Source organism: Abramis brama, assembly GCF_963993115.1.
Source record: "Abramis brama genome assembly, chromosome: 18".
NCBI classification, from domain to species: Eukaryota; Metazoa; Chordata; class Actinopteri; order Cypriniformes; family Leuciscidae; genus Abramis; species Abramis brama.
This window is the reverse complement of record NC_139980.1, coordinates 26365503-26379389: the sequence shown is the minus strand read 5'-3', so window position 1 is coordinate 26379389 and position 13887 is coordinate 26365503. Positions and strand designations below refer to the sequence as shown.

The 13887-nt window shown below is 40.1% G+C and overlaps 1 protein-coding gene across 3 annotated transcripts in view; it reads left to right on the top strand.

Moving 5' to 3' along the window:
• hivep2a (HIVEP zinc finger 2a) overlaps positions 1-13887 on the top strand; it is a 75535-nt gene that overhangs the window by 28019 nt on the left and 33629 nt on the right. The window contains exon 1 of one of the 3 annotated variants that reach the window (XM_084091017.1): positions 1464-1622. The exons of the other annotated variants lie outside the window; for them this stretch is intronic. The gene's annotated coding sequence lies outside the window, so the exon portion shown is untranslated. Of the gene's footprint in view, positions 1-1463; positions 1623-13887 lie in introns of those variants that run through there. 3 annotated transcript variants of the gene reach the window in all.

Genomic DNA, 13887 nt, shown 5'->3' with positions numbered 1-13887 from the left:
TTTGTCACTAGCATTTTATTAAAATTAAAAGCTAAATGCTGTGCAAGCTTCCATTTTACTGGATATACCATAATAAACTGTTTTTAAATGCATGGCCATAATGTATATTATTAAAGAAGAAGTATTTTGACAAATTTCTGCCTCTCGTTTGCTACTCCAATTAAAGAATGACCCATCTAAAATAGAGCAAATCTGACTCTATCAAAAACAATCCAACACATTTTAATGCGGTGCCCTATTGGATATCTATCGGTAGCTAAACCAACAGAGCGGCTTACAGAGAGACTTGTTCAGACAGTGAGTGAGAACCTCCCGGGAACAGGTTTGGGTCCTTTTAGTGTTTTTTCTTTTATTGTCTGCGTCTCTGTGTGGGTGATGTCATGGGGGATACTGGCTCCCAGTTGGCCAGATTCTCAGTTAGTCACTGAGTCGCTTCTTCAGAGGTCAGACCTGGTCAAATATATTTAGCGGTGTAAATTGAATTCTGTGGTAAGGGCAAAAGTCTGCTGAATAGCTGTGTAGGTTTAGCCCGCAGATGTGATTAACTGATTCATCTTTGGGATAACCGGGATAGTTGTTATCATGGTGACTCCTGACAGCTTGATTTCATCCCGTAAGTTGAGTAAATGCTCCCTGGAACAGCGCCACAGCTGTGGGCCGATGTGGCCATAACTCTTGAGCCGACAGCTCATTCAGGTGACCCTCAGAAGGGCTGTATTGCTGTCACTCATGACACAGAGTGGTGGAGGTAAATATATTAGCATAAGTTTGAATTCATCTTCTCTGTAGTGAAGGGGGTGGCCGGAAGTCTCCGCTCAGCAGCCTGGTTCCCCCATAAAAAACCTCTCTCTTCAGGATTGTCGCAGTGCACACCTGTCCAATGTCACCGTTTGTTCTGTTACAATGAAATAACCCTTGCTAAATGCATACACGCTCGCACAGGCTCGCAATTACATGCCGTGATCTAAACGCTAATCATATCAGTGTCTACTCTAGGCCTGGCCGAGAGTGATCAGTGAAAGCACATCTATAAAGGGATTTTGTAAGAATTAGCCTGGTGAGCTATTTATAGCCCTGCGGGAGGTGGGGAGGGAGGGGTGAGCGGTGATACCGTGTTGTTATACACCACACTCTGTGGACAATCCCAGGGTCAAAGGCACTGAGGCCAGACTGCAATTAATTCACTGTCCGATAAGACCAGAGCGCCGTTGCGCGCAAATGCAAGCAAACGTTCAAAAGGTTGTCTGTGATTTTTTTTCGTGAAGTACTTTGCCCCATCTATTTGTGTTCATATCAAGCTTTTTTAGAGATTTAAAAGGCACCAAAACAGCACAGAAGAGCAGGCACTGCGAAAGTACCTCTCAGCGCAGTCTGTTGTATAATCCCTCTAGAGGCCCCAATGCTATTTTTGTTCCTGGATATGCGTCACGACTGGGTATTTTCTCTGGTGACTAGCTTACATCAGTAGGTCTCCTAGTATACGCTCTATCAGCGAGAGCCTTCTGATTGATGGGAGTTTCGGCTGGGGCTGGCTGACGTTTTATTCCTGACCTCCTAGAATGGACAAGGAGAATTTGAGATCGGCGGAATGTTGTGGATAACCAAGGACCTTGAGAAGCCAGGTTGGTTCACAAATCCATTTCTTTCCCTTCTCGTGTTCTCTCTACTAATGCATCTAGCGTTGATCAGAGAGGTGATATCCCCGTCTGGGCTTGTAAACTGACGGGGCTGATGCGACCCACTATGACGGGTATGAGAGCGGAGGAGCGTGTGTTAGCTGTTTATCTGTGGGTTGCAGCAAGCTGTCAGTGACAGGGGTCTCTGCTTGCTCGATTTCCCCGTACAGCTTGCATGCTGCCGTAACATTAACACAGAGAAATAACCTTGGATATTTGTTAGGAATCTTTTTCCTGTGCATGTCCCTTTCTTTTAACGTTCTCTCATGTGTTTATTCTCTCCTGGCGGTGCACTTGTTGTTATGCCATGGATTGTACGTAGCTGTTATACTTCCATTGATACTGATGCATCCTTAGCGTCTGTGTGCAGAGGAATGTCAGTTCCCTTCTCGGTCGAGGGACACCCCTCTCATACCCCCACCGAATTCCCCCTGGGTTCACATGCCTCATGTCATCCATCAATTGCACCAGGAATTATTAAAAAAATGCTTGTTTGCGTCTCATGTGTCTCTGGATGCAATCCCCCTCATACAGCTGTCTGCCTTATCAGCATGGCATAATTCATTATGTGAGGGAAGGCTCCGGCAATAATGCAGGGGAACACCAAGCAGACACCAGGCGAATGTCACAGCGCATCTATCCCAGTCTTAGTTAAACGTCACAAGTTTAAAGACGCAGCGATTTCTTTCGCATAGAGCCCACATTAATATGCGTACACCATTCAGAAATGCTGAACGTTTTCAACAGTGACCTTGAAATGCAGGTCAGGAGAGCACATCCTCCTCGTTTTCTTGTGTAGAGAAATAATTGTAATAGTCTGTCTGATAGCAGTGGAATGATCCTCCCTGCCAAGTGTGCTAAAGCATTTTCCATTCAAAAAATACTCTTCGTTCTGGATTCGTCTGCTGTACTGTAGTTCGGAGAGGTGTCTCTGTGACAGGGTTCGGGAAATGCCCCGTTCAAGGAGTTCCGTCAAGGAATAGGCATTTTTTGTGTACAGATTGATTTTCAGATGTTTTGTTGTGTTTGGAGTTTCCACTTCTCCCTTGGGTTCTTAACATCTAAAGTGTGTCAGTGGAGGGAAGCCTGCCACGGCGAATCTTTCTGACCTGCCGGCATGAAAGCAATTAATGAGCGATGCGGAAGCTCTGCCCGCTCGTGAGCATGAGATTAATGCAATGTTAGCCTGCCACCGCTGCACTCACGGGATTACAGCAGACCCTCGTGCGAAACAACCCGATACAGACCCCGCTTCATCAATTGCTCTGTCTTGGCAGTGGGACAGGAAGTAATTGTGTCCAGGTTTGGGCACTGCATTCTTTACCGCTTGTTTTCTGCTTGTCATTATTTGATTAGCCCAAAGTCTTGTTTTTCTGGATTTGTGTGTGAGTGTGTGTGTGTGTCACACATAACAGATCTATGCACCGAGAAGCCTTTGGAATGGGTCAACTAGTTTGTTTTCCCAATTATCAATTTTAAAGGAATTATTTAAATTAATTTAAGGAATAGTTCACCAAAAAAGACAACATTTACTCACCCTCATGTCATTCCAAACCTGTAGTTTTTTTCTTTCTTGTGGAACACAAAGGGAGACATATTTATAATGTGCTCTTTTCCATATAATTTAATTAAATTTGACTGTATAATGTGCTCTTTTCCGTATAATTGAATTAAATTGGACTGAAGATTTCAAGCTTTACAAAGAATGCAAAAGAATCCATATAAGAAGTCCATATAATTAAGTGGACAAGCCCTAATTTTTGTTTTTGCACCTTGACATTTAGTTTTTTTATATTTCTGTTTAGCTGTAATTAAGCAATTTTTATTTCAGTTTTACTATAGTTTTAGTAATTGCAGTACTTCAACTTTAACTTATTTTATTTCAGTTAGTTGCTAAAGGCAACATTTCTCATTTTTATTTAGTTATTTGCCTAATATTTATATTTCATCCTTATTTCAATTACTGAAAACAATTTTTAATAGTTTTAGTTTTAGTCAATGATAACAACACTGATCGTTCACGAATCGTACATCAGTACATCTCTCAAGAAAAGGCAAAGGTGAGCTAGGGAAGATAATGACTTGATCTGTTCATCACATAATGCTTCAGCTTCACTATGGCTTCAGAAAACTCGGAATATGGTGCATGAGTCATATAGGCCACTCAGTTTTATCATAATGATATATGGTACTTATATATGGATTTTTTTTCTGAAGCTTGAAAGCTCTGGTCTCAGTTCATTGTAACTGCAAAGAAAAGAGCGACCAGTATATTATTCCAAAAACGTTGAATTTGTACCCTTTGCATTCCATAGAAGAAAGACATAGCCTACATTTAGATTTGCAATGACAAGAGGGTCATTGCATTGTATATGATGAGTGAAAGTGAACTATTTCTTTAAAACCATAAAAATGCTAGATAAATATTTGACCAACCATCAAGAATCTTTCAGCCTTCAAAGAGCACAACGAGATGGCATTTCATTCAGCAGCTGACCTTGTCTTCCTTTGTGTGTCCTAAACAGCGTTCCTGCATATCTCTGTACTCTGTACATAAGTGTACATAGTCTTTGTACACTTCCTCTTTTCACAGTTTACTTGAATGAAACTATTTCTCCGCCGAAAGGCTCGCCACTAATTTCACACATTAGTGTGCATTTTCCTCATAATCATGACACATTTTCATTCCCTTTCCAGGCAGAAGTGGATGTTTTGCATCTTCGCATGCTGATTAGAATCAGCCGTTCACAGTTAAGGACCTGATTTCTTAGGAGAATAGAAAATAGTGTTTTGATGATGAATTCCTGCATTCAGTGGCTAAGCTGAAAGCAGCTTCATTTGGAGACTAAAAGTCTGAAATGAAGAGAACCATAGAGTACAGATGGCAGGAGGAGGCCACCTGTACACCTGAGAGGAATGATTCTCTATGACCTTGCGCCATAGCACTCCTCCCTCTGATGAAGAGGAGTGAAAGAGACAATCAGTACATCCACACTCACTCCCACATGATTTCCTTTTTCCACAAGAATCTCTGTGCTGACACAGAGGTCCCTTTTTGTCATGCGCTGACAGATACCGATGAAATAGCTTTGCATTTTGTTGTGTCTTGACAACGAATTTGGCATCTGCAGTCTTGAATGTTTCTGTAGTGACCATCAGTGTGGGTTAAAAGTCAAGACTGCAACCTGAGCAGCATTAGAGAGATGCACAGGAGAGAGGCAGTGTGTCCATGGTGACACTGCTGGCATTTTGCCCATATTAACTTCTCCAACCTTTGTGTGAGTAAATGTGGCTATTCTATCAATTAATTATGCTGACGTGTAGATGGTTTGCATATTGTGTGGCTGCTTCCTGTTCACTATTCATTCATTTCTTTTTGGTTAATAATTTTCTTGATTATTTATATTTTAGTGCATTCATTTTATTTTCTATATATTATATTATATTATATTATATTATATTATATTATATTATATTATATTATATTATAGCTGAAATGTACTGCTGCTGTTATTTTCTTGATCATTTTATTTATCATTTTCTTTCCTTTTCATTATAGTGAGAACATACCAAATCAAATGAAATATTTTATTATATATTTATATAATAAATAATTTGTACAGTAGCTGTATTAATATATAATATAATCATATTTTATAATATGTACACAATTTTATTTAATTCTAATTTTATACAGTAGCTAAAAGACCCATGAAATGGCCCATATAAATCATCTTTTTATTTTGACCAAAACTGTCAGTAATCAAAGCTAGAAGAAAGAAACATTGCTGAAATGTACAGCTGCCGTCATTAGAAACCACAGATGAGCAACTAGAGGGCGAATGCAGCAGGGTCCGATCGAAACAGCATGGCCAGGTTTTCATAATGAATGCTTAGGCTTTCATTCAAACCTACTCTAGCTGTGCCTTGTGACGCAAATGTCACTGATCCGAGTGCCAGAAGAGTGTGGAGGTGTGTGTATGGAGGTTGGACAGACCCTGACTACGTCCCTTCTCTGTGTCTATGGCCTAGGCTCCGACTGGGCTAAGCTCTCCATACCTTCTGTTCAGTCCTGCCCAATGCCAGATCTGTAGCAAACAGTGAGACCTGGATACTCAATCTGAGCCAAATGGGCAAGCACACAGTGACTCACACTTCAGTGAGAGAGAGAAGGTGGAAAAGATGCGATCCAATGTTGACATTCAAAAATCAAGATTTGTTTTCAACATTATTTGTGATCTTCTGACTTGATGACCAGATGGTTGTATAGTTCTTTATGCTGTGTATGGTTTGAAATGCATAATGTGAGCACAAGTGAAGCAGTTGAGAGTGGGCAGGAAGTTCAGTCATGCTGACCCCTTGGCTTATAGCATGTTAATGTAGATTTCAGTGTTTGACTGTGTGCTGTGTATTGCCGGCAGCATTTTTTTGTGTCTGTGTTTGTATGCATCATACTGTATGTGTGTGTGCAGGCATTGCAATGGCCAGGCCCAGTGTGTGGGCTGAACTCAGGAAGTGGGCAGGCAGGCATGTGGCCCTCCGCCACTTGGGCCCCAGGGCTCCTATCACAGATGGCCCCCTGACATTAGCCCAGGCCTGGGGTCAGCTAAGACATCATATGGAGAGAAAGAGAGCGCGAGACTCATGACATTCTCAGCCCGAAAGGATGAAAAGACAACAGCGTGAGACTCTCGCACAAAGACACTTTACCTTTGCTTAGGTGAGGCGGCTTGCAGGGTTGATGAATTTGAGCGGAGATACAGAGTTGAGAGAGATGCTTGAGAACAGCCAGGAAAATGGTGGGTTTATTCCATGGAATCACAGGTGAGACCACCTGTCCCTACTGGCCTGAATCAACCAGATTCCTGGCAGCTTTCACGTCGGAAAATCAGTTATCTACAATCGAGATTCACATAAAAGCAATTTACAGTTCAGATCTTTCCCAGGTACAGGTTTGATAGCATTTATTCAATGACTTTTATTGCACAGGCATAAATTTATCAGACAACCTTGCCTGAACCCACCTTTACGGCATGGTTTAACGGTAAAAGTTTGAAGTTGAATGTCAGATGCTTTTTTTAAAATTAGGGGTCTTTTTTTATCTTTTCTTATTTCAAACAGCCTTGTCTGACAGATCATAGTTTTTATTCCCCCTTTTCTTTTTCTCACCCAGACTCCCTTTGCTCTCTGAGAGTCTGTGGCCTCCATTATTAATGTTGAAAAAAATCTGCTTTTACACACCAGGCTGGTGGACCTATAAAACATATCATCCAGCATATGAGTCACTCCAGGCTGGACGCAAGATTTTATAGGCAATCGTTTCAACAAATCCTTTTTTTGGAGGGCAAGCATATGTTGTATTTTAGTAGCTGGTATTTCAACCAGTGCTGTTTTATTATCATTACTATAATATCTTAGTATTTATTTCTATTTGAAAGGTACTCTATGTCATTTTTGTTGTTGTTTAAAATTTTAATTATGAATGAGTACATCATGAATCCATCTTCCAAACCTTCCAAAAGCCAAACCATCCATCATTTCGCACGTGAGCACCACAGCTAAATATGTGTGGAACATGTGTGTGCATGAAAACCACGTCACCAATTTTTTAATGCTGCAACACAGATTTTAAACATTAAAAATGGTAAAAGAATGATGTAAGAGGAGGATGTTGGTAATGCATCATCTGTCTTTATCTGTCAGACTAAGATATGCAAAATCCCTGTGCCCTAGGGAGACCGTGTGTGACACGTCCTATGGGAATCATACAGAGTTTTCAGAACAGAGTAGAATCAGAATAATGGAGAAAGAGAGAGGTTATTCTAATGGAACCCACCAGAATTCTCAACCACTAAAGAGAAGAGAGCAGCTGACGTTTATTCAGCCTACTGACGCTCTGACGTGCTGACACCGAGGCAAGGTGAGGGCCTCACTTATATTTTTAGCTTGTGAATGGAAGGAGCCATGAATTGAGTCAGAGGGAAGAATAGACAGAAAAGAAATGGAAGGAAGCAGGAAAAAAATCTGCAGGCAGATGGAGAGGCAGCAGCCGTGGGTTGCTGTGACTGAGATTGTGCTGCTCTATTTAAAAACCACAGGAGTTTGTTAATGCTGCCGTGGGGTACATGTTATGTGTGTGGAGATGGAGAGACAGGAGTGTGTAAGTAAGTGGGAGGACACAGGGTAGGAAATAGAAAAACTGCCGGAAGCATTACAGCCCTCATTACAGTGCGACACAGATCTGGCCACATACTGCTGTGGGCATGAGACTTATCTATAAACGTTATAGAATGACCGTTTACGGTTTAACATCCCTGTCTTTTGACCCCTGTTCTTGGTGAGCACTGAAGTGATTGATTGATTTTTTTGCATCAGTGTTCACTTCAGCATCAACTAGATTTGTTTTCATAGCAGAATTTACAGCCATTTCTCAGTGTCACATGATCATTCGAATACGCTGATTTGGTGAAACATTTTTTCTTATTATTGTAAATGTTGAAAACTGTTGTACTGCTAAATATTTTTTTGGAAATCAAAATGGAGATTTCAAAATAAAAGCATTTCATTCAAAATAGTTTTTTTTTGTAACTGTACATGTCTTTACTGTCACTTTTGATCAGTGTCCTTAAAAAAACTTACTAACCCCAAACTTTTGAATGGTGGTTTTGTTGAAGTAAACAGTAATTAATAAAATATAAAATACTCACTTCATAAAATAAAAATTAACTTATTTAAACTCACTTAAATTGTTATTTCAGAAAAAAATTACTTTGCTGAAACATTGTAACAGAGAGAGCCAATCCCAATATGCCCACTGTGCAGAGTGTGGTTCAAGTTGTTTGTCTCACATTGCCAGTTAAGGGAGACCGCTCTGTGATACCGAGGAGAGGAGACTTCCACTTGTCCATCTGCGTACAGTCACACCAAACAAAAGCTGAGCAGGAAGCCATTCACCAATGGAATAAATTAGATCTTTATTTGGTTTCTGTCTGCATTTGTCATGATGACCGGGTTGGAAGTAAAAATGTGCATCCTTGGAGAAAATGGGTGTCAGTTTTTGGCTTTACTATTGGACTGTATTAATATAGCAATTTGGTGGAGCCAGTCATTGGTTGCATAAGTCAGGATGTGGCCTTAAAGAATGAAACCTCAGCTGCGATTGTTGGGTAAGTTGTTGGGTAAGATATACTGTATATCATTTTTTTTTAAAGAAATGAACACTTTCAGCAAGGATGCATTAAATAGATAGAAAGTGACAATTAAGACATTTATGTTACAAAAGGTTTCCATTTCAAATAAATACTTTTTTTTAGAACTTTCTATTCGTCAAAGAATCCTGAAAAAAAAATTTTTTTCACGGTTTCCACAAAAATATTAAGCAGCATAGCTGTTTTTAACATTTATAATAATAATACATTTTTCTTGAGCACTAAAGCAGCATATTAGAATGATTTCTGTAGAAAATTCTGCGTTGACATCACTGGAATAAATTACATTCTAAAATATATTAAAATATAAAATAAAAATGTCAATAAATTTGTTTCTGTTCATCAAAGAGTCCTGCAAAAAGAATTATCACAGCTTCCACAAAAATATTTTCAAAATTGATAATAATAATAATAAAAAAGATTATTTTGCATCTAATAAGCACATTAGAATTACAGTGAGGAAAAGAAGTATTTGAACACCCTGCTATTTTGCAAGTTCTCCCACTTAGAAATCATGGAGGGGTCTGAAATTGTCATCGTAGGTGCATGTCCACTGTGAGAGACATAATCAACAACAAAAAATCCAGAAATCACAATGTAGGATTTTTTAACTATTTATTTGTATGATACAGCTGCAAATAAGTATTTGAACACCTGAGAAAATCAATGTTAATATTTGGTACAGTAGCCTTTGTTTGCAATTACAGAGGTCAAACGTTTCCTGTAGTTTTTCACCAGGTTTGCACACACTGCAGGAGGGATTTTGGCCCACTCCTCCACACAGATCTTCTCTAGATCAGTCAGGTTTCTGGGCTGTCGCTGAGAAACACGGAGTTTGAGCTCCCTCCAAAGATTCTCTATTGGGTTTAGGTCTGGAGACTGGCTAGGCCACGCCAGAACCTTGATATGCTTCTTACAGAGCCACTCCTTGGCTATCCTGGCTGTGTGCTTTGGGTCATTGTCATGTTGGAAGACCCAGCCTCGACCCATCTTCAATGCTCTAACTGAGGGAAGGAGGTTGTTCCCCAAAATCTCACAATACATGGCCCCGGTCATCCTCTCCTTAATACAGTGCAGTCGCCCTGTCCCATGTGCAGAAAAACACCCCCAAAGCATGATGCTACCACCCCCATGCTTCACAGTAGGGATGGTGTTCTTGGGATGGTACTCATCATTCTTCTCCAAACACGTTTAGTGGAATTATGACCAAAAAGTTCTATTTTGGTCTCATCTGACCACATGACTTTCTCCCATGACTCCTCTGGATCATCCAAATGGTCATTGGCAAACTTAAGACGGGCCTTGACATGTGCTGGTTTAAGCAGGGGAACCTTCCGTGCCATACATGATTTCAAACCATGACGTCTTAGTGTATTACCAACAGTAACCTTGGAAATGGTGGTCCCAGCTCTTTTCAGGTCATTGACCAGCTCCTCCCGTGTAGTTCTGGGCTGATTTCTCACCTTTCTTAGGATCATTGAGACCCCACGAGGTGAGATCTTGCATGGAGCCCCAGTCCGAGGGAGATTGACAGTCATGTTTAGCTTCTTCCATTTTCTAATGATTGCTCCAACAGTGGACCTTTTTTCACCAAGCTGCTTGGCAATTTCCCCGTAGCCCTTTCCAGCCTTGTAGAGGTGTACAATTTTGTCTCTAGTGTCTTTGGACAGCTCTTTGGTCTTGGCCATGTTAGTACTTGGATTCTTACTGATTGTATGGGGTGGACAGGTGTCTTTATGCAGCTAACGACCTCAAACAGGTGCATCTAATTTAGGATAATAAATGGAGTGGAGGTGGACATTTGAAAGGCAGACTAACAGGTCTTTGAGGGTCAGAATTCTAGCTGATAGACAGGTGTTCAAATACTTATTTGCAGCTGTATCATACAAATAAATAGTTAAAAAATCATATATTGTGATTTCTGGATTTTTTCTTTTAGATTATGTCTCTCACAGTGGACATGCACCTACGATGACAATTTCAGACCCCTCCATGATTTCCAAGTGGGAGAACTTGCAAAATAGCAGGGTGTTCAAATACTTATTTTCCTCACTGTATTTCTGAAGGATCAAGACTGGAGTAATGATGCTGAAAATTCAGCTTTGCCATCACAGAAATAAATAACATTTTGAAATAGACTTTTTTATTTAAATAAATGTAGCCTTGGTGAGCATAAAGAGGCTTCTATCAAAATTTTCTTTTTGAAAATCTTACCGTCCACAAACTTTTGAATGGTAGTGTGTATATCTTTAAATGGTCTAGACTTGATTCGGTCTGCATGTTCACAAATAAAAATGCCCTATAGCGTTCCATGTCCATTATAGGTTTTGCAGTGTATATGCAGAAACTCTGTCGGTGTTAAACAACACCAGCGGATGCCTGTGGGGATATCCCGTCATCAGGTAGACATAAACACACCGAGAGATCCTCAAACACTCAGACTCCAGCAAATGCAGGGCACACATGTCTGGCCCATGGAGAGGGAGGAATGTGTAAAACCTTGTAATGCACCTCTGATTTTCCACTCCTGCTGCGTACACATCCCATTATCAGTTTTATAAGAACGTTGGAAATTCCTCCGTTGAGGTGGTACAGATGCGCTGGGCGGCACGACCGCTACATTCCTGACTGGGGGGCCTCTTTCCAGGACAACTTAGGGTGGCCCCTTCATAGCTCGTTTAATAGTGGTATAAAAATCTGGTATGCTCCTTTTCCCCACTTCTCCAGTCATCAGCATGCAAAGCAACACCACATAATATGTGTATATAGTTGCATGCGTGCATGTTTTTGTGCGTGCAATATACTGTGACCTCATGAGCTGGCAGGTCAGGCAGTCATTCGCTCAGCGTTTGTTGATCCAGAAGTAATTAAATACCAGTTAAGTGTTTTTAGCGACGGAAAATTGAAAAGGAAATGTTGATAGATTTCTAATGTTTCATGGAATAGGACTGGTTGTATAATATGTAGGGTGGACAAAGGAGTTCTAAGCCAGACTTCAGTTTGAATGTTATTTCATTCTTGTTAGTGCTTGAAATGGGTGGATTTATGGTTGTCAGAACATATTTTGACAAGAGTGAGACCAAAAAATCATTCTGTAGATGCAATACAGACAGCACAATTCATAATGTTATGTAGGAATACCTGCTCTTACCTTCTAGAAGTCATATGCCTGTATTAGCTGTGCTAGATGTATAAATAAAGTTCACATACAGTGCAGTGGATATTGAATCGGGCTTATTCAGCAAATAAATGATCGTGCCTGGGATTCTAATTTACACTGTAATAATGGTATCTGGGATTTATTTTATTAAACACTTGTTGTGTTGGAATGTGTGACGTCTACAATTACGTGTGAGATTCTTGAACAGATTTGACGTAGTCGCATTTCACTACTCCACAATAGAGGGTATGTGAACGGCTAATCGGGGTTAAAATGGGATCAGCCTTGTTTTTCTTGAAGTGTTACAATCCATTTTTGGTATTATTTGGGTGTTCTGTTCTAAATTTACCTCAGAACTACTTTTAGATTATAGCAACACGTGTTAATCAGGTGCAGCTGTGACGTGGCAGGTTTAGTTCATTTTCGTAAAGCATCATAGATTACGTAGTATTTGGGTGTCCTTTCTGTATTAATCTAAACCTGCATCTCAAGCAGGTGCTGTACTGACGTGGCAGTTTTAGCTGTTTACAGTTTTCGGAAATGTGACAGATTACATTATTTAAATGTTCCAATCTATATTTACCTCAGCACTATTGTTAGACGACTTAAGCAGTTTTTGGTTCCTGGGTCGCAAATATTACAGACTACTTGCTGACAACAGTTTAGTGAAACTGTGAACCCAAAAAAGATGCTAGACAGACTTTGACTAGTGGCATTACGTTCAGTGATACATATCCCATGGAATACTGTTTATTGGATGATATTAGATGTATATTTAATTTATTAGTATGGATCGACATTGAATGTTGAATTGTGCATGTTTATTTCAACTTTTTACATTTAGATTACTTTTACCATCATCTACCTCTCACTTAAAAGTTAATCTTAAAAAAAAAACTCTAATAATTTAATTTCACTGTAATCTTTAGCAAATCTCGAAATTAATATACTCTTTGTATTGTACAGTAAATTTTAATGTTGTGATGCCTAAATGACTTGTAGCATTTCAAATTATGGATTTTAATTGTTTAATTTTTAATTTATTTAGACCAAATAGAATAGAATCTTAATTACATGCACTTCAAAAGTTCGATTTAAGTCAGACTCATCATTTGTCAACTTACAGACCTAGATAATATGACTGTAGCTCGGCTTCATCCAGCAACATACATGTTAATTGGATGACATTTGGTCTCAACGTTGATAAAGACTAACTTGATTATAACTGCACATGTAAATGTATTCCGTGGGGCAGGAAGACCTCAGCTGTGAGACAGCGTATCGGTTTTTGTTTCATTTAAAAAAAAAACAACAACAACCGTGATTTGCATATGCGGTTTGTTTATGTGTTTATTTACATCTCTTACCCCTAGTATAATGTGTCTCCAGGGATAAATGTAAATACACGTGTGCAAACAAGCTCTCCTGGGCTGCGTACACACCCTTAAGAGACGTACACAAACAGCATACGTACACACTTAAACATTCAAGAGGCCTCATGTGTGTGTTCCTGCTCGAGGCCAGATGATGAGGACTTGTTTGCGATGGGGGCCAGCAGTGACCTCAGATGCTTAACAGAGAAGCTAGTGTACCCCTCCACCCCTCTGACACACACACACACAAACACACTCGCACAGCACAGTTTGTATACCCCTCCGCCCCAGCGAGACAGCGCAGCATCTGTTATGCAAGTCACATACACACATTGCCAGAGTTCATAGCGAGGTTCTCAACAGAGTTAGGCAGTGGACCTCAGTGACACCTCGTCCCCTCCATCTGTGAGGAGCTCTGCATTGTCAGAGACACAAAAGAGGGCACCCTGGGTTTTACGTAACAGACTCAC